Genomic DNA, 5938 nt, shown 5'->3' with positions numbered 1-5938 from the left:
CATGTGTAATTTTCATGCCTAACATAGCGCCACCATCTGGCCAACCAAAAAGTGTATCAGAAATGTTCTTTGCTTAAAATGAATGGTCTGAAATTTCTCAGGTTAATATATATTATGATTATGATGACACCCAATGGGCCTGCCTTGCATTACGCCCCCACCTGGCCAAGCGAGTAAATATGGCATAAAATAAAATACAAAAACAAATAGCACACGCATCAAATATATACATTTCACAAACGCACCAGGTCGGTGCTTTGTTGGATTCCGACATGTCACGGGTTGCGGCCCGCAGGTGCTCGGGCCCGCCATTGCCGCTTGCGGCTATATTTATTATTATTACTGTGAACGCTTTGGCAATGCATCATATGGTGTGTCGTGCCAATAAAGCATATTTGAATTTATGTAGGTCAAGAGTGGCGTCACTGACTCACTCACTCTAATCTACTCTACTCTACTCTACCTCTCTACTCTACTCTACCTCTCTACTCTACCTCTCTACTCTACTCTACCTCTCTACTCTACCTCACTCACTCTCTCACTCTACTCTACTCTACTCTAAAAAATATCCGTTTAGTGATAGCTTGATTTCAATTTATTTTATATTAATAAGCTACATTATTATTGCAAATATCGTATTATTAATAATGATATATTGAGTTATTGTTAATGATTATAATGTTGATTGTAGGCCTTTACATAGCCATATACACAACGCCTATGCATATTACATAGGTTGATTAACTATTGAACTATAAATGATGTTCTATTGATTAACAGTTAGTTAGAAAACAATTACAATATTTGTTTTTCAGATGGCTATGATAAAGTTGGGTCGTAGTCTTTTATTTGGTAGTAAATCATTTGTAAACTATCTAAAAATGTACTTTTTATAATTAATTGATGGTAAATGATTGCATCAAACCTTTTTTTTAATGGCTATTATGAAGTTGCATCTTAGTCTTTTATATGTTAATAAACAATTTGTAAATTATCTAAAAATGTCAATCTTATAATCAATTGATGGAAAATGACTGCATGAAACAAAATTTTGGGTGGCTATTATGAAGTTACATCTTAGTCTTATATTTTAATGAACAATTTGTAAATGATCCAAAAATGCTGTATTTCAAACTGATGGGATATACCTGGAGCAAACAATGTATAAACACATTGAAGTTGTAACTGGTGTTCATAGTTCTGTACTTAACTTATGACTTTGCCGATTAAAGTCAAATATTGTTAAATGACAATAGTGATAATGAAAACAATAACACTTTACATACACTGCAATTACAGATGCTTAACACATTGTAAAGCATTGTCACACATCACAATTGGCTTTAATATCAAGAGATATTTATTGAAATCAAAACTTCTGATCCATCAGAGGAGGGCAATAAGCAAATAAAAATTAAACAAAAAACATAATAGCTTAAAAGGCTATCAATCCTTCATTGCAACACCACAGCATAAACAAAACAGGGTGGTGGGGCGAGGGGCACTTACTTCTGCTGCCTCTTCAGACAATCAGACAGTAAACATGAACACAACATGAATGAACACTGCTTAAACATAAGAGGGTTGTTGGCGGGGGGCTTACTTCGGCTCCCTCTTAATGTAGGGTATGAGATTGCCCTCATGTTTGAGTTTTGCTATCTCAGCTCTGACCTGTGTATCATTCTCAATAAGGTCTTCACATTTACTTAGAAAATCAGAAATTTTTCCTCTTTTGTTGTAGCCTGCCAAAAGCTCCTCAAATTTTTCTGGTGAAGCTATAGCCAACTCTGGGATAGCTGCTTTTGATCGAACGGTCAGCTCTGTAACACCAGCAATGGTACACGCTTCCCCAAGTTTTTTTCCACGGTTGTAAGCCCGCAGAACCTTCTTGTACCTTGCAACGATGTCTTTTGGACTGGAAGCTGCATCAGTAAGAAATAAAACAAATAGAGATTAACTGGACTGTGAGATGAGACAAAATATTGTTGACATTAACATGCATCACCCATAACTTGACCATGCCTAAGCTGGTTAAGAGTATTTTGGGTATTGGATATTTCAAAGTGGTAATATGGTGGCAGCATGGAGGGGAGTGTCTCCAGGACGCTGGTTTCACTGTTAAGCCTTCATGAGGTGTCGTGGGCCTAACTTAACGAAACATCGGTGAATGAGGGTGCCCACTTGATAACCCCAATGACATGCCACATACTATATACTGCTGTTGGATGGGCCATTTGTCTTGTGTTTGTGACCATTTGTTGGTGGATTTGTGGGTAGCGTGCTTTTTAAAGTTAATTTTGAGTAGGGGCTTCTGAATGTGTTTTTACCTTGGATTTTGGCACAAGGGATTTTAACTTTAATCCTGTGTATTAATGTAATTGTTTTTGTAAACAGGAGCCCTCCCTTATGACTCACCTCTTTGTCCACATTCAGGTTTTGCGGACTTCTGTTCCTTCTTGTGCTTTTTGCGATGCCTTGCTTTTGCCGACTTCTTTTCCTTCCGATGCCTTTTGTCTTTCCTTGTATGCTTTTTTTTGTAACGCCTTTTCTTATGACTTTCATCGTCTGATGACAATGAAGAATTGGAGGAAGAAGAGGAAGATGAATTACTGGTGGAAGAGGACTCAGATGATGACTCAGATGAAGTGGTGTGGTCAGAAGTTGTGGTATGGCATATCTTGTCTGAAAAGAAACAATAAGGAAAGGGGACGGGAAAGTTTAATCAAGTGAAGTTTAAGTGAGAAGCTTCAGTACTCACATACTGTACATTTTGTCAGGTACAAAGGTGTATGTGTGTCCATCCTCAAGACCAACATGGTGACAACATGAAAAAAAAGTTATACTTGATATTTGATATTATCGATGGAGTCTTCAAAGGGCTCTACTGTGTAAGGGTTAATGTATAGAATGCCAGCCATTATCAAAAAAATAAGCCCCGACAGAGCGACCCGGACCCCACTTATTATACGGCTACCTACCAACATAAGAGAAGACACTTCACCTGATGGGTCTTTAAATGTATTTTTTACTGTTTTCATTGGCAAATGATGAGAAACAAACTTCACCAAACTCACTGAACTTGAATACAACATTCTTTAGAACGCAGCTGAACAACTGTCTGTAGTGAATCAGTGGCAAAAAGGCCACTATCCTTGACAGCGGTCAATTATGCTTAGCATAAAGAATTGACAGCCGAACGTGAATGGAGCGTTCTACTTACACTGTGAAGAGCCCTATATTAAAATGTTTTAATCCAAGTGGTGTTTGTTGTTAAGTGTCATATTGAGATAAAGTATTGACTTACCAGCCCCTTGTTTGCGAAGAGTGCAATTCCTTTTTCAGCTTCTTGTTCTTCCTTATCAGGACACCCTCTCTCTCCTTAGCTTTAAGGAGGAGCTCTGATACTGTTGGAGACATAGAGTTTCCTGAAAGACAGAAAGCAAGGAAGAAAAAAATAAATAAATAATAGGTAGAGCATGCTATGTTTCTGTTTTAAAAGCACATCAATACTACATTCATGGTTTGCTCTACATTTGTTCACCATGCAGTATGCTGTTTTTCACCAAAATACAGGCAGTATAACCACAATTAATGACAATAATAAACATAATAGGCTATTTGAAGATTTTGAGAGACTACACATAATACAATTAGTAGTCAGTTCTGCCCTTTGATGGCATATAGGCTTCAACAACTGTGAATGTTTACAGTGTAGGCTACATATGCTAAAAAGCATTTCTTAAATGTTTGCCTCTCGAAAACTATCTGCATCCCTCGGAGTGCTGCTCTCAAAATGTGTTAACGACCTGTGTGTAGCTGCTAAGCTGCTCCAAGACATCCTACAAGCTTTCACGCTAGCTACACCAGATGTGATAAGATAGCCATGCACATTTGACAAGTTGTTATAAACTTTAGGGGGAAAAAGCTAACGCTAGAAACTACTGTTAAGACAGTAAGTTGGATGCATTAATAACAGGCTAATAAGAATGAAAGTTAAGAAACTTACCGGCGGTTTGAGTTGAGTTTAGCACTATCTGGCTGGAACTCCCTTCGTGTCCATCAACGCCATCGTCATCGTCGATTAGGGTTACAGGCGATTTCTTTTCACCATCTAGTTTCCTGATCTTCCCTGACCTTGTAAAAGGTCTAATTTTTCTTTTTGCCATTTCGTGTCTAAGATAAATGGCAATGAAATGTAATGCTATGCTTATTTTCTTCTTTTAATTCCACGTTACTTCGAGATCTTGTCACTAGCCACTTGGTAACATAACGAAAAAATAAAGATTAGCTACCCTCAGCCGGAGTTTCCTGAATTCATTGACTTCAGAATAAGAGTTTAAAATCCCTCTCTTTGGGTTTGAAACTTGCCATGTTGATTTATAATTTGTAAATTGTATACTTTATAGCATGCTATTGAAAACCAACAATGGTAAATGAAGGCTGATAACATTGTGGCAAAACAGTATCATCAGTCAATGCTTATATTTGTATAATGACGTTTCCCCCCACCCTATTGCTGCTGGCTTCACAGCTACCAATGCACTTCTGGCGCGTATTTTTTGGCGCAAACTGGAACACAGTAGCATATTTCCTTATGGAATCAAGATGCCTGGTTTAGCAAGGGAGCTGCGGCAACTAATTGAAGGAAGAAGAAGTAAAAATAATTTAAAGAAGCTTATAAAATGGTTGTAGAGGAGAAGACTGATAAAAAAAAAAGATCAAATGCAACTTTTGCCACCATACAATGAAAATTGAACAGAAGTGTCATGGTGTGGATAAATGTGAATGGTAAGTTGTCTTTTTATCCATAGGTTATATTTATCACAGATAGATAGGCCTACATCTTGAATGAAAACCACTTATATTTTCTATATACTTAGGCTACTGGCATTTTTGTTTCTCATTTTATATTTTGTAGGCTACCAGGCTATGTAGGCATATCGGCCTAGGCTAGAAGACTCATTTCTAATTATCTGAAAAGCCTATACGATTTATATTTATGGGGGAAACATGTATAAGCCTAGGATACTATGAATTGAGATCAAACGAATAACTTTAAGTTTGATTTCATTGCTTGTGTTTTTTGTCCACAGGGTATGTCGACGTCGGGGCAAGCACAAAGGCATAGTCAGGAAATCCATCCGACACCAGACAATCTTCAGCAAATCCAAGATGTGCCTTTTCAGCTGGATGAGGTTCTTATACAGGTATGGACATAGACTACTACAGTAACAGTAGGTATATGTAGGCCAATTAGTTTTTAATGTTGCTTAAACAGGGCCTATACCCATAACAAGGCTTAAATATCAGATAGTCTTTTGGTATAACCTTTGGATGGACAATTAGGCACTTTTAAGTTCATCTTGAACATTCTGATCACAATAGGCCTTTCTCACAAAACGACCGATGGCCCAAAAAGTCTTCAGAGCAGGGACTGGCTCTTCCGGTTCCTGCACCTATAGGCGCTACACACCAACCCGATATCGACTGATGGATGCCGGCGGTGGTAGCTTTTCTGCCGATTACACATGTTGAATCGGCACAAAAGCTATCGCCGTCGGCACCTGGCAGCTAACTTTGGGTTGGTGTGTAGCGCCCTTAAACATTGGAAGCTCGAGTACACTGCTCTGAAGACTTTTTGGGCCATCGGTCGTTTTGTGAGAAAGGCCTATAGACAAGTAGGCTAAATTATAAATTCAGGTGTAAAAAGTTACCATGAATCATTATGTTTAATCATTCAGAGCGTACCATTTGCCAAGGTGAAGTGAAATGTGATCACATATCTAAAAAAAAAATAAAGTAGGCTATTCTAAGATTTTTCCTGTGGTAAAAAATAACATGGGGATTTTAAATTATCGCATCTTTTAAACTCTCGCGGGGATGAAAAAGTCTGAAATGCAGACGTTTTCCTGAACACACTTTTGTCCTCTGCCTTCGA

General features: G+C 38.0%; 1 long non-coding RNA gene across 1 annotated transcript; it reads right to left on the bottom strand.

Annotated features, from left to right (window-relative positions):
- Nucleotides 1-1337: 1337 nt before the first annotated feature.
- Nucleotides 1338-4299, bottom strand: LOC143103494 (uncharacterized). Its single transcript, XR_012982836.1, has 4 exons — nucleotides 4007-4299; nucleotides 3305-3425; nucleotides 2416-2682; nucleotides 1338-1922 (listed from the first exon to the last, which is right to left on the bottom strand). It is a non-coding gene; the product is annotated as an uncharacterized LOC143103494 (long non-coding RNA).
- Nucleotides 4300-5938: the final 1639 nt, after the last annotated feature.

The sequence above is a fragment of the Alosa pseudoharengus genome, unplaced genomic scaffold (assembly GCF_046254945.1).
Source record: "Alosa pseudoharengus isolate Yale_2024_CS ecotype anadromous, Long Island Sound unplaced genomic scaffold, YU_APseudo_1.1 YU_APseudo_1.1_scf_46, whole genome shotgun sequence".
Lineage (NCBI taxonomy): Eukaryota > Metazoa > Chordata > Actinopteri > Clupeiformes > Clupeidae > Alosa > Alosa pseudoharengus.
The sequence above is the reverse complement of the archived record's forward strand: the minus strand, read 5'-3'. Positions and strand labels throughout refer to the sequence as shown.